General features: G+C 46.1%; 10 non-coding genes across 10 annotated transcripts; all 10 read left to right on the top strand.

Moving 5' to 3' along the window:
* Positions 1 to 1,209: 1,209 nt before the first annotated feature.
* On the top strand, positions 1,210 to 1,281 carry TRNAA-CGC (transfer RNA alanine (anticodon CGC)). The gene has a single exon. It is a non-coding gene; the product is annotated as a tRNA-Ala (tRNA).
* A 2,400-nt stretch (positions 1,282 to 3,681) lies between these two features.
* TRNAA-CGC (transfer RNA alanine (anticodon CGC)) lies at positions 3,682 to 3,753 on the top strand. Its single transcript has one exon. It is a non-coding gene; the product is annotated as a tRNA-Ala (tRNA).
* A 2,392-nt stretch (positions 3,754 to 6,145) lies between these two features.
* TRNAA-CGC (transfer RNA alanine (anticodon CGC)) lies at positions 6,146 to 6,217 on the top strand. Its single transcript has one exon. It is a non-coding gene; the product is annotated as a tRNA-Ala (tRNA).
* A 2,389-nt stretch (positions 6,218 to 8,606) lies between these two features.
* On the top strand, positions 8,607 to 8,678 carry TRNAA-CGC (transfer RNA alanine (anticodon CGC)). The gene has a single exon. It is a non-coding gene; the product is annotated as a tRNA-Ala (tRNA).
* A 2,405-nt stretch (positions 8,679 to 11,083) lies between these two features.
* Positions 11,084 to 11,155, top strand: TRNAA-CGC (transfer RNA alanine (anticodon CGC)). Its single transcript has one exon. It is a non-coding gene; the product is annotated as a tRNA-Ala (tRNA).
* Positions 11,156 to 13,559: 2,404 nt separating this feature from the next.
* On the top strand, positions 13,560 to 13,631 carry TRNAA-CGC (transfer RNA alanine (anticodon CGC)). The gene has a single exon. It is a non-coding gene; the product is annotated as a tRNA-Ala (tRNA).
* Positions 13,632 to 16,022: 2,391 nt separating this feature from the next.
* Positions 16,023 to 16,094, top strand: TRNAA-CGC (transfer RNA alanine (anticodon CGC)). The gene has a single exon. It is a non-coding gene; the product is annotated as a tRNA-Ala (tRNA).
* A 2,392-nt stretch (positions 16,095 to 18,486) lies between these two features.
* On the top strand, positions 18,487 to 18,558 carry TRNAA-CGC (transfer RNA alanine (anticodon CGC)). The gene has a single exon. It is a non-coding gene; the product is annotated as a tRNA-Ala (tRNA).
* Positions 18,559 to 20,963: 2,405 nt separating this feature from the next.
* TRNAA-CGC (transfer RNA alanine (anticodon CGC)) lies at positions 20,964 to 21,035 on the top strand. The gene has a single exon. It is a non-coding gene; the product is annotated as a tRNA-Ala (tRNA).
* Positions 21,036 to 23,442: 2,407 nt separating this feature from the next.
* TRNAA-CGC (transfer RNA alanine (anticodon CGC)) lies at positions 23,443 to 23,514 on the top strand. Its single transcript has one exon. It is a non-coding gene; the product is annotated as a tRNA-Ala (tRNA).
* Positions 23,515 to 24,349: the final 835 nt, after the last annotated feature.

Below are 24,349 nucleotides of genomic sequence, written 5' to 3'. Positions count from 1 at the left end.
AACCAATGGAAGCACCATTGACCTTCCGCAGAATTCCACTGCTTGTCTGCCTAGAGAAGCGACATCTGCCCAGTGTGCTATGGACACTCTTGACGGCAGAGCTATAGAGTGGTGGGTCCACGTTGCTTTACACTAGCCAGCAAATACAGAAGGACATCCAAAGAGGTGTCAGTCTATCCAGCAACATTTGTGGGCTTTCGGCTGGAGGAATTCCTGCGCGAAATGGTGCTATCTCAATTTTGGTGTTTGAAGACATACATATATATATATATATATATATATATATATATATATATATATATTTATTTTTTCTCCATAACTACACTTCTCAAATCTGGGGCATCTATACGAGATGGCTGTGTCACATTATGTGATGTCTCAGGCACCAACGTGATGAGATCGACCTGGCGCTTTAACTTTGTCATTGTAAGTAGTAAGATGTAATTTGGCAGTTGTCATGTTTTTTCATATGCACTACTGCAAACCCCTTTCCTTACTTAGCCCACTCCCTCCTGAAGCTTTTAGGTGTGATGAGGAAGTGTCCTCTCAGCGGGGATGTAGCTCAGTGGTAGAGCGCATGCTTTGCACGTATGAGGACCTGGGGCATTTCCACTTGTTTCTCTTTTTGACTGTCATATGATCTCTATCCACTAGATGGCCCTTTGAGCACAGTAATCCTCTGGTGGAAATCTTCCCCTGGAAGTCATCTCTTATGGAGAAGCAAAATGCACACTGCTTCAGTGTGACCATGAGGTTTTCCATTCTTGCTCCAGTTTTCCCTGCTCTTTTGCTAGTGCTTCACTCGGCAGAATGTTTTGACCAGAAGAGTTCTCCCTGAAAATTATGTCTGCGGGACAGACACACTGCATACCGAGGGGATGTAGCTCAGTGGTAGAGCACTTGCTTTGCATGGATGAGGCCCTGGGTCCAATCCCTGGCATCTCCAATTGTTTCCCTTTTTTTGACTGTCATATGGTCTCTGTCCACTAGATGGCTCTTTGAGCATGGTAATCCTCTGGTGGAATACTTCCCCTGGAAGTCATCTCTTATGGAGAAGCATAATGCACACTGCTTCAGCTGACCATGTGCTTTTCCAGTCTTGCTCCCGTTTTCCCTGGTCTTTTGCTAGTGCTTCAGTTGGCAGCATATTTTGACCGGAAGAATTCTCCCAGGAAAAGATGTCTGCAGGACAGGCCCACCGCACACCGAGGGGATGTAGCTCAGTGGTAGAGCGCATGCTTCGCATGTATGAGGTCCCGGGTTCAATCCCCGGCATCTCCATTTGCATAAACATCAGTGTGATTTTGTCCCGGTTATTTTGTATTTCACACTGCAACTCGGGCCATGATTATAGGATCATCGACATTCATATCTATTTGTCTGAGAAAACGCTGGTGCCCGTATGGCAAACCTGCCTATAATATATCACTGAGGTTTGCGTCCCTGCCAGTGTCAACATCCTGTATGCCTTCACAATCACTACAAATAGAAATGCACAGAGAGAAACATCACACCACAGTTTTAACGGTGCAGAATCGTGAAAGGATTGGCATTGCCTTGCGTTTCTTTTCAGTCGATTGTTTTGGTTCCGAATGTATAGCTCCACCATTGTACCTTTGTAGCATATGATGCCTAGCTTTAAAAATAATTTGTTTTCACTGGATGTGGCCACAGATGTGCCTCTGTTGTCAACCTAAGTCGATCAGGTTCTGTAACTTGTTAGTTTTGAGCTGGAATATCCTACCAGCTCTGCTGCTGGGGCCTATCTCTGGCTTCTAAAAGCAAAAGTCTTGAACATATTGATATTTTTCATTAGTTGGTCAGGGGAATTGCATGGGGGGGGGCAGCCTTTCTGCATGTTTCTATGGACAACCAGACACAGGTGGCTCTAAAATGAAGTCTGCCATTTGGAAACTCCAATTCGACAGTTACCGTCAGTTCTGGGAGCTGTTAGTCCCAAGCAGCCAGCCAGCATCTGGTAGATTTCACAGTTCCTTGCTGGCAGTGGGGATGTAATTCAGTGGTAGAGCACATACTTGGGAAGTATGAGGCCACAAGTTCGATCCCAGGCATTTCCATGTGATATTTTTCCTCAATTGTGGGCTTTTTATACTGTACATAGGAATTAGGATGATGTGTTCTTTTGCCATACTAAATCCTGTTCCTGAACGTCTTCTCTTTGGAGCCGATGATTGTGGACATGCACGGTGCACCATGCTTCAGTCTGATGTCTGCTTTTTTCATTGGAAGCCCGTTAGCCTGATCTCTTACCGGGATGAAACAAGGCAGACTCGTTCAGAGAGGCATTGGCTGAGAATAGTGTCTCCACCGGTCCCCCTGCTAGGCAGTGGTGTCATTCTGAGGTGCTGTGCACGCTCACCAACTATCACCCCCTCTGACCTTTCCCACCGCAGAACACCCTGAATGTATTCAGCGGGCTATGCTTCATTCTAGGGCTGCAATGGATCGCCTAGTGGCAAAACCAATGGAAGCACCATTGACCTTCCGCAGAATTCCACTGCTTGTCTGCCTAGAGAAGCGACATCTGCCCAGTGTGCTATGGACACTCTTGACGGCAGAGCTATAGAGTGGTGGGTCCACGTTGCTTTACACTAGCCAGCAAATACAGAAGGACATCCAAAGAGGTGTCAGTCTATCCAGCAACATTTGTGGGCTTTCGGCTGGAGGAATTCCTGCGCGAAATGGTGCTATCTCAATTTTGGTGTTTGAAGACATACATATATATATATATATATATATATATATATATATATTTATTTTTTCTCCATAACTACACTTCTCAAATCTGGGGCATCTATACGAGATGGCTGTGTCACATTATGTGATGTCTCAGGCACCAACGTGATGAGATCGACCTGGCGCTTTAACTTTGTCATTGTAAGTAGTAAGATGTAATTTGGCAGTTGTCATGTTTTTTCATATGCACTACTGCAAACCCCTTTCCTTACTTAGCCCACTCCCTCCTGAAGCTTTTAGGTGTGATGAGGAAGTGTCCTCTCAGCGGGGATGTAGCTCAGTGGTAGAGCGCATGCTTTGCACGTATGAGGACCTGGGGCATTTCCACTTGTTTCTCTTTTTGACTGTCATATGATCTCTATCCACTAGATGGCCCTTTGAGCACAGTAATCCTCTGGTGGAAATCTTCCCCTGGAAGTCATCTCTTATGGAGAAGCAAAATGCACACTGCTTCAGTGTGACCATGAGGTTTTCCATTCTTGCTCCAGTTTTCCCTGCTCTTTTGCTAGTGCTTCACTCGGCAGAATGTTTTGACCAGAAGAGTTCTCCCTGAAAATTATGTCTGCGGGACAGACACACTGCATACCGAGGGGATGTAGCTCAGTGGTAGAGCACTTGCTTTGCATGGATGAGGCCCTGGGTCCAATCCCTGGCATCTCCAATTGTTTCCCTTTTTTTGACTGTCATATGGTCTCTGTCCACTAGATGGCTCTTTGAGCATGGTAATCCTCTGGTGGAATACTTCCCCTGGAAGTCATCTCTTATGGAGAAGCATAATGCACACTGCTTCAGCTGACCATGTGCTTTTCCAGTCTTGCTCCCGTTTTCCCTGGTCTTTTGCTAGTGCTTCAGTTGGCAGCATATTTTGACCGGAAGAATTCTCCCAGGAAAAGATGTCTGCAGGACAGGCCCACCGCACACCGAGGGGATGTAGCTCAGTGGTAGAGCGCATGCTTCGCATGTATGAGGTCCCGGGTTCAATCCCCGGCATCCCCATTTGCATAAACATCAGTGTGATTTTGTACCGGTTATTTTGTATTTCACACTGCAACTCGGGCCATGATTATAGGATCATCGACATTCATATCTATTTGTCTGAGAAAACGCTGGTGCCCGTATGGCAAACCTGCCTATAATATATCACTGAGGTTTGCGTCCCTGCCAGTGTCAACATCCTGTATGCCTTCACAATCACTACAAATAGAAATGCACAGAGAGAAACATCACACCACAGTTTTAACGGTGCAGAATCGTGAAAGGATTGGCATTGCCTTGCGTTTCTTTTCAGTCGATTGTTTTGGTTCCGAATGTATAGCTCCACCATTGTACCTTTGTAGCATATGATGCCTAGCTTTAAAAATAATTTGTTTTCACTGGATGTGGCCACAGATGTGCCTCTGTTGTCAACCTAAGTCGATCAGGTTCTGTAACTTGTTAGTTTTGAGCTGGAATATCCTACCAGCTATGCTGCTGGGGCCTATCTCTGGCTTCTAAAAGCAAAAGTCTTGAACATATTGATATTTTTCATTAGTTGGTCAGGGGAATTGCATGGGGGGGGGGGCAGCCTTTCTGCATGTTTCTATGGACAACCAGACACAGGTGGCTCTAAAATGAAGTCTGCCATTTGGAAACTCCAATTCGACAGTTACCGTCAGTTCTGGGAGCTGTTAGTCCCAAGCAGCCAGCCAGCATCTGGTAGATTTCACAGTTCCTTGCTGGCAGTGGGGATGTAATTCAGTGGTAGAGCACATACTTGGGAAGTATGAGGCCACAGGTTCGATCCCAGGCATTTCCATGTGATATTTTTCCTCAATTGTGGGCTTTTTATACTGTACATAGGAATTAGGATGATGTGTTCTTTTGCCATACTAAATCCTGTTCCTGAACGTCTTCTCTTTGGAGCCGATGATTGTGGACATGCACGGTGCACCATGCTTCAGTCTGATGTCTGCTTTTTTCATTGGAAGCCCGTTAGCCTGATCTCTTACCGGGATGAAACAAGGCAGACTCGTTCAGAGAGGCATTGGCTGAGAATAGTGCCTCCACCGGTCCCCCTGCTAGGCAGTGGTGTCATTCTGAGGTGCTGTGCACGCTCACCAACTATCACCCCCTCTGACCTTTCCCACCGCAGAACACCCTGAATGTATTCAGCGGGCTATGCTTCATTCTAGGGCTGCAATGGATCGCCTAGTGGCAAAACCAATGGAAGCACCATTGACCTTCCGCAGAATTCCACTGCTTGTCTGCCTAGAGAAGCGACATCTGCCCAGTGTGCTATGGACACTCTTGACGGCAGAGCTATAGAGTGGTGGGTCCACGTTGCTTTACACTAGCCAGCAAATACAGAAGGACATCCAAAGAGGTGTCAGTCTATCCAGCAACATTTGTGGGCTTTCGGCTGGAGGAATTCCTGCGCGAAATGGTGCTATCTCAATTTTGGTGTTTGAAGACATACATATATATATATATATATATATATATTTATTTTTTCTCCATAACTACACTTCTCAAATCTGGGGCATCTATACGAGATGGCTGTGTCACATTATGTGATGTCTCAGGCACCAACGTGATGAGATCGACCTGGCGCTTTAACTTTGTCATTGTAAGTAGTAAGATGTAATTTGGCAGTTGTCATGTTTTTTCATATGCACTACTGCAAACCCCTTTCCTTACTTAGCCCACTCCCTCCTGAAGCTTTTAGGTGTGATGAGGAAGTGTCCTCTCAGCGGGGATGTAGCTCAGTGGTAGAGCGCATGCTTTGCACGTATGAGGACCTGGGGCATTTCCACTTGTTTCTCTTTTTGACTGTCATATGATCTCTATCCACTAGATGGCCCTTTGAGCACAGTAATCCTCTGGTGGAAATCTTCCCCTGGAAGTCATCTCTTATGGAGAAGCAAAATGCACACTGCTTCAGTGTGACCATGAGGTTTTCCATTCTTGCTCCAGTTTTCCCTGCTCTTTTGCTAGTGCTTCACTCGGCAGAATGTTTTGACCAGAAGAGTTCTCCCTGAAAATTATGTCTGCGGGACAGACACACTGCATACCGAGGGGATGTAGCTCAGTGGTAGAGCACTTGCTTTGCATGGATGAGGCCCTGGGTCCAATCCCTGGCATCTCCAATTGTTTCCCTTTTTTTGACTGTCATATGGTCTCTGTCCACTAGATGGCTCTTTGAGCATGGTAATCCTCTGGTGGAATACTTCCCCTGGAAGTCATCTCTTATGGAGAAGCATAATGCACACTGCTTCAGCTGACCATGTGCTTTTCCAGTCTTGCTCCCGTTTTCCCTGGTCTTTTGCTAGTGCTTCAGTTGGCAGCATATTTTGACCGGAAGAATTCTCCCAGGAAAAGATGTCTGCAGGACAGGCCCACCGCACACCGAGGGGATGTAGCTCAGTGGTAGAGCGCATGCTTCGCATGTATGAGGTCCCGGGTTCAATCCCCGGCATCTCCATTTGCATAAACATCAGTGTGATTTTGTCCCGGTTATTTTGTATTTCACACTGCAACTCGGGCCATGATTATAGGATCATCGACATTCATATCTATTTGTCTGAGAAAACGCTGGTGCCCGTATGGCAAACCTGCCTATAATATATCACTGAGGTTTGCGTCCCTGCCAGTGTCAACATCCTGTATGCCTTCACAATCACTACAAATAGAAATGCACAGAGAGAAACATCACACCACAGTTTTAACGGTGCAGAATCGTGAAAGGATTGGCATTGCCTTGCGTTTCTTTTCAGTCGATTGTTTTGGTTCCGAATGTATAGCTCCACCATTGTACCTTTGTAGCATATGATGCCTAGCTTTAAAAATAATTTGTTTTCACTGGATGTGGCCACAGATGTGCCTCTGTTGTCAACCTAAGTCGATCAGGTTCTGTAACTTGTTAGTTTTGAGCTGGAATATCCTACCAGCTCTGCTGCTGGGGCCTATCTCTGGCTTCTAAAAGCAAAAGTCTTGAACATATTGATATTTTTCATTAGTTGGTCAGGGGAATTGCATGGGGGGGGCAGCCTTTCTGCATGTTTCTATGGACAACCAGACACAGGTGGCTCTAAAATGAAGTCTGCCATTTGGAAACTCCAATTCGACAGTTACCGTCAGTTCTGGGAGCTGTTAGTCCCAAGCAGCCAGCCAGCATCTGGTAGATTTCACAGTTCCTTGCTGGCAGTGGGGATGTAATTCAGTGGTAGAGCACATACTTGGGAAGTATGAGGCCACAGGTTCGATCCCAGGCATTTCCATGTGATATTTTTCCTCAATTGTGGGCTTTTTATACTGTACATAGGAATTAGGATGATGTGTTCTTTTGCCATACTAAATCCTGTTCCTGAACGTCTTCTCTTTGGAGCCGATGATTGTGGACATGCACGGTGCACCATGCTTCAGTCTGATGTCTGCTTTTTTCATTGGAAGCCCGTTAGCCTGATCTCTTACCGGGATGAAACAAGGCAGACTCGTTCAGAGAGGCATTGGCTGAGAATAGTGCCTCCACCGGTCCCCCTGCTAGGCAGTGGTGTCATTCTGAGGTGCTGTGCACGCTCACCAACTATCACCCCCTCTGACCTTTCCCACCGCAGAACACCCTGAATGTATTCAGCGGGCTATGCTTCATTCTAGGGCTGCAATGGATCGCCTAGTGGCAAAACCAATGGAAGCACCATTGACCTTCCGCAGAATTCCACTGCTTGTCTGCCTAGAGAAGCGACATCTGCCCAGTGTGCTATGGACACTCTTGACGGCAGAGCTATAGAGTGGTGGGTCCACGTTGCTTTACACTAGCCAGCAAATACAGAAGGACATCCAAAGAGGTGTCAGTCTATCCAGCAACATTTGTGGGCTTTCGGCTGGAGGAATTCCTGCGCGAAATGGTGCTATCTCAATTTTGGTGTTTGAAGACATACATATATATATATATATATATATATATTTATTTTTTCTCCATAACTACACTTCTCAAATCTGGGGCATCTATACGAGATGGCTGTGTCACATTATGTGATGTCTCAGGCACCAACGTGATGAGATCGACCTGGCGCTTTAACTTTGTCATTGTAAGTAGTAAGATGTAATTTGGCAGTTGTCATGTTTTTTCATATGCACTACTGCAAACCCCTTTCCTTACTTAGCCCACTCCCTCCTGAAGCTTTTAGGTGTGATGAGGAAGTGTCCTCTCAGCGGGGATGTAGCTCAGTGGTAGAGCGCATGCTTTGCACGTATGAGGACCTGGGGCATTTCCACTTGTTTCTCTTTTTGACTGTCATATGATCTCTATCCACTAGATGGCCCTTTGAGCACAGTAATCCTCTGGTGGAAATCTTCCCCTGGAAGTCATCTCTTATGGAGAAGCAAAATGCACACTGCTTCAGTGTGACCATGAGGTTTTCCATTCTTGCTCCAGTTTTCCCTGCTCTTTTGCTAGTGCTTCACTCGGCAGAATGTTTTGACCAGAAGAGTTCTCCCTGAAAATTATGTCTGCGGGACAGACACACTGCATACCGAGGGGATGTAGCTCAGTGGTAGAGCACTTGCTTTGCATGGATGAGGCCCTGGGTCCAATCCCTGGCATCTCCAATTGTTTCCCTTTTTTTGACTGTCATATGGTCTCTGTCCACTAGATGGCTCTTTGAGCATGGTAATCCTCTGGTGGAATACTTCCCCTGGAAGTCATCTCTTATGGAGAAGCATAATGCACACTGCTTCAGCTGACCATGTGCTTTTCCAGTCTTGCTCCCGTTTTCCCTGGTCTTTTGCTAGTGCTTCAGTTGGCAGCATATTTTGACCGGAAGAATTCTCCCAGGAAAAGATGTCTGCAGGACAGGCCCACCGCACACCGAGGGGATGTAGCTCAGTGGTAGAGCGCATGCTTCGCATGTATGAGGTCCCGGGTTCAATCCCCGGCATCTCCATTTGCATAAACATCAGTGTGATTTTGTCCCGGTTATTTTGTATTTCACACTGCAACTCGGGCCATGATTATAGGATCATCGACATTCATATCTATTTGTCTGAGAAAACGCTGGTGCCCGTATGGCAAACCTGCCTATAATATATCACTGAGGTTTGCGTCCCTGCCAGTGTCAACATCCTGTATGCCTTCACAATCACTACAAATAGAAATGCACAGAGAGAAACATCACACCACAGTTTTAACGGTGCAGAATCGTGAAAGGATTGGCATTGCCTTGCGTTTCTTTTCAGTCGATTGTTTTGGTTCCGAATGTATAGCTCCACCATTGTACCTTTGTAGCATATGATGCCTAGCTTTAAAAATAATTTGTTTTCACTGGATGTGGCCACAGATGTGCCTCTGTTGTCAACCTAAGTCGATCAGGTTCTGTAACTTGTTAGTTTTGAGCTGGAATATCCTACCAGCTCTGCTGCTGGGGCCTATCTCTGGCTTCTAAAAGCAAAAGTCTTGAACATATTGATATTTTTCATTAGTTGGTCAGGGGAATTGCATGGGGGGGGCAGCCTTTCTGCATGTTTCTATGGACAACCAGACACAGGTGGCTCTAAAATGAAGTCTGCCATTTGGAAACTCCAATTCGACAGTTACCGTCAGTTCTGGGAGCTGTTAGTCCCAAGCAGCCAGCCAGCATCTGGTAGATTTCACAGTTCCTTGCTGGCAGTGGGGATGTAATTCAGTGGTAGAGCACATACTTGGGAAGTATGAGGCCACAGGTTCGATCCCAGGCATTTCCATGTGATATTTTTCCTCAATTGTGGGCTTTTTATACTGTACATAGGAATTAGGATGATGTGTTCTTTTGCCATACTAAATCCTGTTCCTGAACGTCTTCTCTTTGGAGCCGATGATTGTGGACATGCACGGTGCACCATGCTTCAGTCTGATGTCTGCTTTTTTCATTGGAAGCCCGTTAGCCTGATCTCTTACCGGGATGAAACAAGGCAGACTCGTTCAGAGAGGCATTGGCTGAGAATAGTGCCTCCACCGGTCCCCCTGCTAGGCAGTGGTGTCATTCTGAGGTGCTGTGCACGCTCACCAACTATCACCCCCTCTGACCTTTCCCACCGCAGAACACCCTGAATGTATTCAGCGGGCTATGCTTCATTCTAGGGCTGCAATGGATCGCCTAGTGGCAAAACCAATGGAAGCACCATTGACCTTCCGCAGAATTCCACTGCTTGTCTGCCTAGAGAAGCGACATCTGCCCAGTGTGCTATGGACACTCTTGACGGCAGAGCTATAGAGTGGTGGGTCCACGTTGCTTTACACTAGCCAGCAAATACAGAAGGACATCCAAAGAGGTGTCAGTCTATCCAGCAACATTTGTGGGCTTTCGGCTGGAGGAATTCCTGCGCGAAATGGTGCTATCTCAATTTTGGTGTTTGAAGACATACATATATATATATATATATATATATATATATATATATATATATTTATTTTTTCTCCATAACTACACTTCTCAAATCTGGGGCATCTATACGAGATGGCTGTGTCACATTATGTGATGTCTCAGGCACCAACGTGATGAGATCGACCTGGCGCTTTAACTTTGTCATTGTAAGTAGTAAGATGTAATTTGGCAGTTGTCATGTTTTTTCATATGCACTACTGCAAACCCCTTTCCTTACTTAGCCCACTCCCTCCTGAAGCTTTTAGGTGTGATGAGGAAGTGTCCTCTCAGCGGGGATGTAGCTCAGTGGTAGAGTGCATGCTTTGCACGTATGAGGACCTGGGGCATTTCCACTTGTTTCTCTTTTTGACTGTCATATGATCTCTATCCACTAGATGGCCCTTTGAGCACAGTAATCCTCTGGTGGAAATCTTCCCCTGGAAGTCATCTCTTATGGAGAAGCAAAATGCACACTGCTTCAGTGTGACCATGAGGTTTTCCATTCTTGCTCCAGTTTTCCCTGCTCTTTTGCTAGTGCTTCACTCGGCAGAATGTTTTGACCAGAAGAGTTCTCCCTGAAAATTATGTCTGCGGGACAGACACACTGCATACCGAGGGGATGTAGCTCAGTGGTAGAGCACTTGCTTTGCATGGATGAGGCCCTGGGTCCAATCCCTGGCATCTCCAATTGTTTCCCTTTTTTTGACTGTCATATGGTCTCTGTCCACTAGATGGCTCTTTGAGCATGGTAATCCTCTGGTGGAATACTTCCCCTGGAAGTCATCTCTTATGGAGAAGCATAATGCACACTGCTTCAGCTGACCATGTGCTTTTCCAGTCTTGCTCCCGTTTTCCCTGGTCTTTTGCTAGTGCTTCAGTTGGCAGCATATTTTGACCGGAAGAATTCTCCCAGGAAAAGATGTCTGCAGGACAGGCCCACCGCACACCGAGGGGATGTAGCTCAGTGGTAGAGCGCATGCTTCGCATGTATGAGGTCCCGGGTTCAATCCCCGGCATCTCCATTTGCATAAACATCAGTGTGATTTTGTCCCGGTTATTTTGTATTTCACACTGCAACTCGGGCCATGATTATAGGATCATCGACATTCATATCTATTTGTCTGAGAAAACGCTGGTGCCCGTATGGCAAACCTGCCTATAATATATCACTGAGGTTTGCGTCCCTGCCAGTGTCAACATCCTGTATGCCTTCACAATCACTACAAATAGAAATGCACAGAGAGAAACATCACACCACAGTTTTAACGGTGCAGAATCGTGAAAGGATTGGCATTGCCTTGCGTTTCTTTTCAGTCGATTGTTTTGGTTCCGAATGTATAGCTCCACCATTGTACCTTTGTAGCATATGATGCCTAGCTTTAAAAATAATTTGTTTTCACTGGATGTGGCCACAGATGTGCCTCTGTTGTCAACCTAAGTCGATCAGGTTCTGTAACTTGTTAGTTTTGAGCTGGAATATCCTACCAGCTCTGCTGCTGGGGCCTATCTCTGGCTTCTAAAAGCAAAAGTCTTGAACATATTGATATTTTTCATTAGTTGGTCAGGGGAATTGCATGGGGGGGGGCAGCCTTTCTGCATGTTTCTATGGACAACCAGACACAGGTGGCTCTAAAATGAAGTCTGCCATTTGGAAACTCCAATTCGACAGTTACCGTCAGTTCTGGGAGCTGTTAGTCCCAAGCAGCCAGCCAGCATCTGGTAGATTTCACAGTTCCTTGCTGGCAGTGGGGATGTAATTCAGTGGTAGAGCACATACTTGGGAAGTATGAGGCCACAAGTTCGATCCCAGGCATTTCCATGTGATATTTTTCCTCAATTGTGGGCTTTTTATACTGTACATAGGAATTAGGATGATGTGTTCTTTTGCCATACTAAATCCTGTTCCTGAACGTCTTCTCTTTGGAGCCGATGATTGTGGACATGCACGGTGCACCATGCTTCAGTCTGATGTCTGCTTTTTTCATTGGAAGCCCGTTAGCCTGATCTCTTACCGGGATGAAACAAGGCAGACTCGTTCAGAGAGGCATTGGCTGAGAATAGTGTCTCCACCGGTCCCCCTGCTAGGCAGTGGTGTCATTCTGAGGTGCTGTGCACGCTCACCAACTATCACCCCCTCTGACCTTTCCCACCGCAGAACACCCTGAATGTATTCAGCGGGCTATGCTTCATTCTAGGGCTGCAATGGATCGCCTAGTGGCAAAACCAATGGAAGCACCATTGACCTTCCGCAGAATTCCACTGCTTGTCTGCCTAGAGAAGCGACATCTGCCCAGTGTGCTATGGACACTCTTGACGGCAGAGCTATAGAGTGGTGGGTCCACGTTGCTTTACACTAGCCAGCAAATACAGAAGGACATCCAAAGAGGTGTCAGTCTATCCAGCAACATTTGTGGGCTTTCGGCTGGAGGAATTCCTGCGCGAAATGGTGCTATCTCAATTTTGGTGTTTGAAGACATACATATATATATATATATATATATATATATATATATATATATTTATTTTTTCTCCATAACTACACTTCTCAAATCTGGGGCATCTATACGAGATGGCTGTGTCACATTATGTGATGTCTCAGGCACCAACGTGATGAGATCGACCTGGCGCTTTAACTTTGTCATTGTAAGTAGTAAGATGTAATTTGGCAGTTGTCATGTTTTTTCATATGCACTACTGCAAACCCCTTTCCTTACTTAGCCCACTCCCTCCTGAAGCTTTTAGGTGTGATGAGGAAGTGTCCTCTCAGCGGGGATGTAGCTCAGTGGTAGAGCGCATGCTTTGCACGTATGAGGACCTGGGGCATTTCCACTTGTTTCTCTTTTTGACTGTCATATGATCTCTATCCACTAGATGGCCCTTTGAGCACAGTAATCCTCTGGTGGAAATCTTCCCCTGGAAGTCATCTCTTATGGAGAAGCAAAATGCACACTGCTTCAGTGTGACCATGAGGTTTTCCATTCTTGCTCCAGTTTTCCCTGCTCTTTTGCTAGTGCTTCACTCGGCAGAATGTTTTGACCAGAAGAGTTCTCCCTGAAAATTATGTCTGCGGGACAGACACACTGCATACCGAGGGGATGTAGCTCAGTGGTAGAGCACTTGCTTTGCATGGATGAGGCCCTGGGTCCAATCCCTGGCATCTCCAATTGTTTCCCTTTTTTTGACTGTCATATGGTCTCTGTCCACTAGATGGCTCTTTGAGCATGGTAATCCTCTGGTGGAATACTTCCCCTGGAAGTCATCTCTTATGGAGAAGCATAATGCACACTGCTTCAGCTGACCATGTGCTTTTCCAGTCTTGCTCCCGTTTTCCCTGGTCTTTTGCTAGTGCTTCAGTTGGCAGCATATTTTGACCGGAAGAATTCTCCCAGGAAAAGATGTCTGCAGGACAGGCCCACCGCACACCGAGGGGATGTAGCTCAGTGGTAGAGCGCATGCTTCGCATGTATGAGGTCCCGGGTTCAATCCCCGGCATCCCCATTTGCATAAACATCAGTGTGATTTTGTACCGGTTATTTTGTATTTCACACTGCAACTCGGGCCATGATTATAGGATCATCGACATTCATATCTATTTGTCTGAGAAAACGCTGGTGCCCGTATGGCAAACCTGCCTATAATATATCACTGAGGTTTGCGTCCCTGCCAGTGTCAACATCCTGTATGCCTTCACAATCACTACAAATAGAAATGCACAGAGAGAAACATCACACCACAGTTTTAACGGTGCAGAATCGTGAAAGGATTGGCATTGCCTTGCGTTTCTTTTCAGTCGATTGTTTTGGTTCCGAATGTATAGCTCCACCATTGTACCTTTGTAGCATATGATGCCTAGCTTTAAAAATAATTTGTTTTCACTGGATGTGGCCACAGATGTGCCTCTGTTGTCAACCTAAGTCGATCAGGTTCTGTAACTTGTTAGTTTTGAGCTGGAATATCCTACCAGCTCTGCTGCTGGGGCCTATCTCTGGCTTCTAAAAGCAAAAGTCTTGAACATATTGATATTTTTCATTAGTTGGTCAGGGGAATTGCATGGGGGGGGCAGCCTTTCTGCATGTTTCTATGGACAACCAGACACAGGTGGCTCTAAAATGAAGTCTGCCATTTGGAAACTCCAATTCGACAGTTACCGTCAGTTCTGGGAGCTGTTAGTCCCAAGCAGCCAGCCAGCATCTGGTAGATTTCACAGTTCCTTGCTGGCAGTGGGGATGTAATTCAGTGGTAGAGCACATACTTGGGAAGTATGAGGCCACAGGTTCGATCCCAGGCATTTCCATGTGATATTTTTCCTCAATTGTGGGCTTTTTATACTGTACATAGGAATTAGGATGATGTGTTCTTTTGCCATACTAAATCCTGTTCCTGAACGTCTTCTCTTTGGAGCCGATGATTGTGGACATGCACGGTGCACCATGCTTCAGTCTGATGTCTGCTTTTTTCATTGGAAGCCCGTTAGCCTGATCTCTTACCGGGATGAAACAAGGCAGACTCGTTCAGAGAGGCATTGGCTGAGAATAGTGCCTCCACCGGTCCCCCTGCTAGGCAGTGGTGTCATTCTGAGGTGCTGTGCACGCTCACCAACTATCACCCCCTCTGACCTTTCCCACCGCAGAACACCCTGAATGTATTCAGCGGGCTATGCTTCATTCTAGGGCTGCAATGGATCGCCTAGTGGCAAAACCAATGGAAGCACCATTGACCTTCCGCAGAATTCCACTGCTTGTCTGCCTAGAGAAGCGACATCTGCCCAGTGTGCTATGGACACTCTTGACGGCAGAGCTATAGAGTGGTGGGTCCACGTTGCTTTACACTAGCCAGCAAATACAGAAGGACATCCAAAGAGGTGTCAGTCTATCCAGCAACATTTGTGGGCTTTCGGCTGGAGGAATTCCTGCGCGAAATGGTGCTATCTCAATTTTGGTGTTTGAAGACATACATATATATATATATATATATATATATATTTATTTTTTCTCCATAACTACACTTCTCAAATCTGGGGCATCTATACGAGATGGCTGTGTCACATTATGTGATGTCTCAGGCACCAACGTGATGAGATCGACCTGGCGCTTTAACTTTGTCATTGTAAGTAGTAAGATGTAATTTGGCAGTTGTCATGTTTTTTCATATGCACTACTGCAAACCCCTTTCCTTACTTAGCCCACTCCCTCCTGAAGCTTTTAGGTGTGATGAGGAAGTGTCCTCTCAGCGGGGATGTAGCTCAGTGGTAGAGCGCATGCTTTGCACGTATGAGGACCTGGGGCATTTCCACTTGTTTCTCTTTTTGACTGTCATATGATCTCTATCCACTAGATGGCCCTTTGAGCACAGTAATCCTCTGGTGGAAATCTTCCCCTGGAAGTCATCTCTTATGGAGAAGCAAAATGCACACTGCTTCAGTGTGACCATGAGGTTTTCCATTCTTGCTCCAGTTTTCCCTGCTCTTTTGCTAGTGCTTCACTCGGCAGAATGTTTTGACCAGAAGAGTTCTCCCTGAAAATTATGTCTGCGGGACAGACACACTGCATACCGAGGGGATGTAGCTCAGTGGTAGAGCACTTGCTTTGCATGGATGAGGCCCTGGGTCCAATCCCTGGCATCTCCAATTGTTTCCCTTTTTTTGACTGTCATATGGTCTCTGTCCACTAGATGGCTCTTTGAGCATGGTAATCCTCTGGTGGAATACTTCCCCTGGAAGTCATCTCTTATGGAGAAGCATAATGCACACTGCTTCAGCTGACCATGTGCTTTTCCAGTCTTGCTCCCGTTTTCCCTGGTCTTTTGCTAGTGCTTCAGTTGGCAGCATATTTTGACCGGAAGAATTCTCCCAGGAAAAGATGTCTGCAGGACAGGCCCACCGCACACCGAGGGGATGTAGCTCAGTGGTAGAGCGCATGCTTCGCATGTATGAGGTCCCGGGTTCAATCCCCGGCATCTCCATTTGCATAAACATCAGTGTGATTTTGTCCCGGTTATTTTGTATTTCACACTGCAACTCGGGCCATGATTATAGGATCATCGACATTCATATCTATTTGTCTGAGAAAACGCTGGTGCCCGTATGGCAAACCTGCCTATAATATATCACTGAGGTTTGCGTCCCTGCCAGTGTCAACATCCTGTATGCCTTCACAATCACTACAAATAGAAATGCACAGAGAGAAACATCACACCACAGTTTTAACGGTGCAGAATCGTGAAAGGATTGGCATTGCCTTGCGTTTCTTTTCAGTCGATTGTTTTGGTTCCGAATGTATAGCTCCACCATTGTACCTTTGTAGCATATGATGCCTAGCTTTAAAAATAATTTGTTTTCACTGGATGTGGCCACAGATGTGCCTCTGTTGTCAACCTAAGTCGATCAGGTTCTGTAACTTGTTAGTTTTGAGCTGGAATATCCTACCAGCTATGCTGCTGGGGCCTATCTCTGGCTTCTAAAAGCAAAAGTCTTGAACATATTGATATTTTTCATTAGTTGGTCAGGGGAATTGCATGGGGGGGGGGGCAGCCTTTCTGCATGTTTCTATGGACAACCAGACACAGGTGGCTCTAAAATGAAGTCTGCCATTTGGAAACTCCAATTCGACAGTTACCGTCAGTTCTGGGAGCTGTTAGTCCCAAGCAGCCAGCCAGCATCTGGTTGATTTCACAGTTCCTTGCTGGCAGTGGGGATGTAATTCAGTGGTAGAGCACATACTTGGGAAGTATGAGGCCACAGGTTCGATCCCAGGCATTTCCATGTGATATTTTTCCTCAATTGTGGGCTTTTTATACTGTACATAGGAATTAGGATGATGTGTTCTTTTGCCATACTAAATCCTGTTCCTGAACGTCTTCTCTTTGGAGCCGATGATTGTGGACATGCACGGTGCACCATGCTTCAGTCTGATGTCTGCTTTTTTCATTGGAAGCCCGTTAGCCTGATCTCTTACCGGGATGAAACAAGGCAGACTCGTTCAGAGAGGCATTGGCTGAGAATAGTGCCTCCACCGGTCCCCCTGCTAGGCAGTGGTGTCATTCTGAGGTGCTGTGCACGCTCACCAACTATCACCCCCTCTGACCTTTCCCACCGCAGAACACCCTGAATGTATTCAGCGGGCTATGCTTCATTCTAGGGCTGCAATGGATCGCCTAGTGGCAAAACCAATGGAAGCACCATTGACCTTCCGCAGAATTCCACTGCTTGTCTGCCTAGAGAAGCGACATCTGCCCAGTGTGCTATGGACACTCTTGACGGCAGAGCTATAGAGTGGTGGGTCCACGTTGCTTTACACTAGCCAGCAAATACAGAAGGACATCCAAAGAGGTGTCAGTCTATCCAGCAACATTTGTGGGCTTTCGGCTGGAGGAATTCCTGCGCGAAATGGTGCTATCTCAATTTTGGTGTTTGAAGACATACATATATATATATATATATATATATATTTATTTTTTCTCCATAACTACACTTCTCAAATCTGGGGCATCTATACGAGATGGCTGTGTCACATTATGTGATGTCTCAGGCACCAACGTGATGAGATCGACCTGGCGCTTTAACTTTGTCATTGTAAGTAGTAAGATGTAATTTGGCAGTTGTCATGTTTTTTCATATGCACTACTGCAAACCCCTTTCCTTACTTAGCCCACTCCCTCCTGAAGCTTTTAGGTGTGATGAGGAAGTGTCCTCTCAGCGGGGATGTAGCTCAGTGGTAGAGCGCATGCTTTGCACGTATGAGGACCTGGGGCATTTCCACTTGTTTCTCTTTTTGACTGTCATATGATCTCTATCCACTAGATGGCCCTTTGAGCACAGTAATCCTCTGGTGGAAATCTTCCCCTGGAAGTCATCTCTTATGGAGAAGCAAAATGCACACTGCTTCAGTGTGACCATGAGGTTTTCCATTCTTGCTCCAGTTTTCCCTGCTCTTTTGCTAGTGCTTCACTCGGCAGAATGTTTTGACCAGAAGAGTTCTCCCTGAAAATTATGTCTGCGGGACAGACACACTGCATACCGAGGGGATGTAGCTCAGTGGTAGAGCACTTGCTTTGCATGGATGAGGCCCTGGGTCCAATCCCTGGCATCTCCAATTGTTTCCCTTTTTTTGACTGTCATATGGTCTCTGTCCACTAGATGGCTCTTTGAGCATGGTAATCCTCTGGTGGAATACTTCCCCTGGAAGTCATCTCTTATGGAGAAGCATAATGCACACTGCTTCAGCTGACCATGTGCTTTTCCAGTCTTGCTCCCGTTTTCCCTGGTCTTTTGCTAGTGCTTCAGTTGGCAGCATATTTTGACCGGAAGAATTCTCCCAGGAAAAGATGTCTGCAGGACAGGCCCACCGCACACCGAGGGGATGTAGCTCAGTGGTAGAGCGCATGCTTCGCATGTATGAGGTCCCGGGTTCAATCCCCGGCATCTCCATTTGCATAAACATCAGTGTGATTTTGTCCCGGTTATTTTGTATTTCACACTGCAACTCGGGCCATGATTATAGGATCATCGACATTCATATCTATTTGTCTGAGAAAACGCTGGTGCCCGTATGGCAAACCTGCCTATAATATATCACTGAGGTTTGCGTCCCTGCCAGTGTCAACATCCTGTATGCCTTCACAATCACTACAAATAGAAATGCACAGAGAGAAACATCACACCACAGTTTTAACGGTGCAGAATCGTGAAAGGATTGGCATTGCCTTGCGTTTCTTTTCAGTCGATTGTTTTGGTTCCGAATGTATAGCTCCACCATTGTACCTTTGTAGCATATGATGCCTAGCTTTAAAAATAATTTGTTTTCACTGGATGTGGCCACAGATGTGCCTCTGTTGTCAACCTAAGTCGATCAGGTTCTGTAACTTGTTAGTTTTGAGCTGGAATATCCTACCAGCTCTGCTGCTGGGGCCTATCTCTGGCTTCTAAAAGCAAAAGTCTTGAACATATTGATATTTTTCATTAGTTGGTCAGGGGAATTGCATGGGGGGGGCAGCCTTTCTGCATGTTTCTATGGACAACCAGACACAGGTGGCTCTAAAATGAAGTCTGCCATTTGGAAACTCCAATTCGACAGTTACCGTCAGTTCTGGGAGCTGTTAGTCCCAAGCAGCCAGCCAGCATCTGGTAGATTTCACAGTTCCTTGCTGGCAGTGGGGATGTAATTCAGTGGTAGAGCACATACTTGGGAAGTATGAGGCCACAGGTTCGATCCCAGGCATTTCCATGTGATATTTTTCCTCAATTGTGGGCTTTTTATACTGTACATAGGAATTAGGATGATGTGTTCTTTTGCCATACTAAATCCTGTTCCTGAACGTCTTCTCTTTGGAGCCGATGATTGTGGACATGCACGGTGCACCATGCTTCAGTCTGATGTCTGCTTTTTTCATTGGAAGCCCGTTAGCCTGATCTCTTACCGGGATGAAACAAGGCAGACTCGTTCAGAGAGGCATTGGCTGAGAATAGTGCCTCCACCGGTCCCCCTGCTAGGCAGTGGTGTCATTCTGAGGTGCTGTGCACGCTCACCAACTATCACCCCCTCTGACCTTTCCCACCGCAGAACACCCTGAATGTATTCAGCGGGCTATGCTTCATTCTAGGGCTGCAATGGATCGCCTAGTGGCAAAACCAATGGAAGCACCATTGACCTTCCGCAGAATTCCACTGCTTGTCTGCCTAGAGAAGCGACATCTGCCCAGTGTGCTATGGACACTCTTGACGGCAGAGCTATAGAGTGGTGGGTCCACGTTGCTTTACACTAGCCAGCAAATACAGAAGGACATCCAAAGAGGTGTCAGTCTATCCAGCAACATTTGTGGGCTTTCGGCTGGAGGAATTCCTGCGCGAAATGGTGCTATCTCAATTTTGGTGTTTGAAGACATACATATATATATATATATATATATATATATATATATATATATATTTATTTTTTCTCCATAACTACACTTCTCAAATCTGGGGCATCTATACGAGATGGCTGTGTCACATTATGTGATGTCTCAGGCACCAACGTGATGAGATCGACCTGGCGCTTTAACTTTGTCATTGTAAGTAGTAAGATGTAATTTGGCAGTTGTCATGTTTTTTCATATGCACTACTGCAAACCCCTTTCCTTACTTAGCCCACTCCCTCCTGAAGCTTTTAGGTGTGATGAGGAAGTGTCCTCTCAGCGGGGATGTAGCTCAGTGGTAGAGCGCATGCTTTGCACGTATGAGGACCTGGGGCATTTCCACTTGTTTCTCTTTTTGACTGTCATATGATCTCTATCCACTAGATGGCCCTTTGAGCACAGTAATCCTCTGGTGGAAATCTTCCCCTGGAAGTCATCTCTTATGGAGAAGCAAAATGCACACTGCTTCAGTGTGACCATGAGGTTTTCCATTCTTGCTCCAGTTTTCCCTGCTCTTTTGCTAGTGCTTCACTCGGCAGAATGTTTTGACCAGAAGAGTTCTCCCTGAAAATTATGTCTGCGGGACAGACACACTGCATACCGAGGGGATGTAGCTCAGTGGTAGAGCACTTGCTTTGCATGGATGAGGCCCTGGGTCCAATCCCTGGCATCTCCAATTGTTTCCCTTTTTTTGACTGTCATATGGTCTCGGTCCACTAGATGGCTCTTTGAGCATGGTAATCCTCTGGTGGAATACTTCCCCTGGAAGTCATCTCTTATGGAGAAGCATAATGCACACTGCTTCAGCTGACCATGTGCTTTTCCAGTCTTGCTCCCGTTTTCCCTGGTCTTTTGCTAGTGCTTCAGTTGGCAGCATATTTTGACCGGAAGAATTCTCCCAGGAAAAGATGTCTGCAGGACAGGCCCACCGCACACCGAGGGGATGTAGCTCAGTGGTAGAGCGCATGCTTCGCATGTATGAGGTCCCGGGTTCAATCCCCGGCATCTCCATTTGCATAAACATCAGTGTGATTTTGTCCCGGTTATTTTGTATTTCACACTGCAACTCGGGCCATGATTATAGGATCATCGACATTCATATCTATTTGTCTGAGAAAACGCTGGTGCCCGTATGGCAAACCTGCCTATAATATATCACTGAGGTTTGCGTCCCTGCCAGTGTCAACATCCTGTATGCCTTCACAATCACTACAAATAGAAATGCACAGAGAGAAACATCACACCACAGTTTTAACGGTGCAGAATCGTGAAAGGATTGGCATTGCCTTGCGTTTCTTTTCAGTCGATTGTTTTGGTTCCGAATGTATAGCTCCACCATTGTACCTTTGTAGCATATGATGCCTAGCTTTAAAAATAATTTGTTTTCACTGGATGTGGCCACAGATGTGCCTCTGTTGTCAACCTAAGTCGATCAGGTTCTGTAACTTGTTAGTTTTGAGCTGGAATATCCTACCAGCTCTGCTGCTGGGGCCTATCTCTGGCTTCTAAAAGCAAAAGTCTTGAACATATTGATATTTTTCATTAGTTGGTCAGGGGAATTGCATGGGGGGGGGGCAGCCTTTCTGCATGTTTCTATGGACAACCAGACACAGGTGGCTCTAAAATGAAGTCTGCCATTTGGAAACTCCAATTCGACAGTTACCGTCAGTTCTGGGAGCTGTTAGTCCCAAGCAGCCAGCCAGCATCTGGTAGATTTCACAGTTCCTTGCTGGCAGTGGGGATGTAATTCAGTGGTAGAGCACATACTTGGGAAGTATGAGGCCACAAGTTCGATCCCAGGCATTTCCATGTGATATTTTTCCTCAATTGTGGGCTTTTTATACTGTACATAGGAATTAGGATGCTGTGTTCTTTTGCCATACTAAATCCTGTTCCTGAACGTCTTCTCTTTGGAGCCGATGATTGTGGACATGCACGGTGCACCATGCTTCAGTCTGATGTCTGCTTTTTTCATTGGAAGCCCGTTAGCCTGATCTCTTACCGGGATGAAACAAGGCAGACTCGTTCAGAGAGGCATTGGCTGAGAATAGTGTCTCCACCGGTCCCCCTGCTAGGCAGTGGTGTCATTCTGAGGTGCTGTGCACGCTCACCAACTATCACCCCCTCTGACCTTTCCCACCGCAGAACACCCTGAATGTATTCAGCGGGCTATGCTTCATTCTAGGGCTGCAATGGATCGCCTAGTGGCAAAACCAATGGAAGCACCATTGACCTTCCGCAGAATTCCACTGCTTGTCTGCCTAGAGAAGCGACATCTGCCCAGTGTGCTATGGACACTCTTGACGGCAGAGCTATAGAGTGGTGGGTCCACGTTGCTTTACACTAGCCAGCAAATACAGAAGGACATCCAAAGAGGTGTCAGTCTATCCAGCAACATTTGTGGGCTTTCGGCTGGAGGAATTCCTGCGCGAAATGGTGCTATCTCAATTTTGGTGTTTGAAGACATACATATATATATATATATATATATATATATATATATATATATATTTATTTTTTCTCCATAACTACACTTCTCAAATCTGGGGCATCTATACGAGATGGCTGTGTCACATTATGTGATGTCTCAGGCACCAACGTGATGAGATCGACCTGGCGCTTTAACTTTGTCATTGTAAGTAGTAAGATGTAATTTGGCAGTTGTCATGTTTTTTCATATGCACTACTGCAAACCCCTTTCCTTACTTAGCCCACTCCCTCCTGAAGCTTTTAGGTGTGATGAGGAAGTGTCCTCTCAGCGGGGATGTAGCTCAGTGGTAGAGCGCATGCTTTGCACGTATGAGGACCTGGGGCATTTCCACTTGTTTCTCTTTTTGACTGTCATATGATCTCTATCCACTAGATGGCCCTTTGAGCACAGTAATCCTCTGGTGGAAATCTTCCCCTGGAAGTCATCTCTTATGGAGAAGCAAAATGCACACTGCTTCAGTGTGACCATGAGGTTTTCCATTCTTGCTCCAGTTTTCCCTGCTCTTTTGCTAGTGCTTCACTCGGCAGAATGTTTTGACCAGAAGAGTTCTCCCTGAAAATTATGTCTGCGGGACAGACACACTGCATACCGAGGGGATGTAGCTCAGTGGTAGAGCACTTGCTTTGCATGGATGAGGCCCTGGGTCCAATCCCTGGCATCTCCAATTGTTTCCCTTTTTTTGACTGTCATATGGTCTCGGTCCACTAGATGGCTCTTTGAGCATGGTAATCCTCTGGTGGAATACTTCCCCTGGAAGTCATCTCTTATGGAGAAGCATAATGCACACTGCTTCAGCTGACCATGTGCTTTTCCAGTCTTGCTCCCGTTTTCCCTGGTCTTTTGCTAGTGCTTCAGTTGGCAGCATATTTTGACCGGAAGAATTCTCCCAGGAAAAGATGTCTGCAGGACAGGCCCACCGCACACCGAGGGGATGTAGCTCAGTGGTAGAGCGCATGCTTCGCATGTATGAGGTCCCGGGTTCAATCCCCGGCATCTCCATTTGCATAAACATCAGTGTGATTTTGTCCCGGTTATTTTGTATTTCACACTGCAACTCGGGCCATGATTATAGGATCATCGACATTCATATCTATTTGTCTGAGAAAACGCTGGTGCCCGTATGGCAAACCTGCCTATAATATATCACTGAGGTTTGCGTCCCTGCCAGTGTCAACATCCTGTATGCCTTCACAATCACTACAAATAGAAATGCACAGAGAGAAACATCACACCACAGTTTTAACGGTGCAGAATCGTGAAAGGATTGGCATTGCCTTGCGTTTCTTTTCAGTCGATTGTTTTGGTTCCGAATGTATAGCTCCACCATTGTACCTTTGTAGCATATGATGCCTAGCTTTAAAAATAATTTGTTTTCACTGGATGTGGCCACAGATGTGCCTCTGTTGTCAACCTAAGTCGATCAGGTTCTGTAACTTGTTAGTTTTGAGCTGGAATATCCTACCAGCTATGCTGCTGGGGCCTATCTCTGGCTTCTAAAAGCAAAAGTCTTGAACATATTGATATTTTTCATTAGTTGGTCAGGGGAATTGCATGGGGGGGGGCAGCCTTTCTGCATGTTTCTATGGACAACCAGACACAGGTGGCTCTAAAATGAAGTCTGCCATTTGGAAACTCCAATTCGACAGTTACCGTCAGTTCTGGGAGCTGTTAGTCCCAAGCAGCCAGCCAGCATCTGGTAGATTTCACAGTTCCTTGCTGGCAGTGGGGATGTAATTCAGTGGTAGAGCACATACTTGGGAAGTATGAGGCCACAGGTTCGATCCCAGGCATTTCCATGTGATATTTTTCCTCAATTGTGGGCTTTTTATACTGT

This window comes from Ambystoma mexicanum (genome assembly GCF_040938575.1).
Source record: "Ambystoma mexicanum isolate Mex_15411 chromosome 12 unlocalized genomic scaffold, UKY_AmexF1_1 Mex_chr12_unloc.1, whole genome shotgun sequence".
NCBI lineage: Eukaryota > Metazoa > Chordata > Amphibia > Caudata > Ambystomatidae > Ambystoma > Ambystoma mexicanum.
This window is presented reverse-complemented; position numbering and strand designations above follow the sequence as displayed.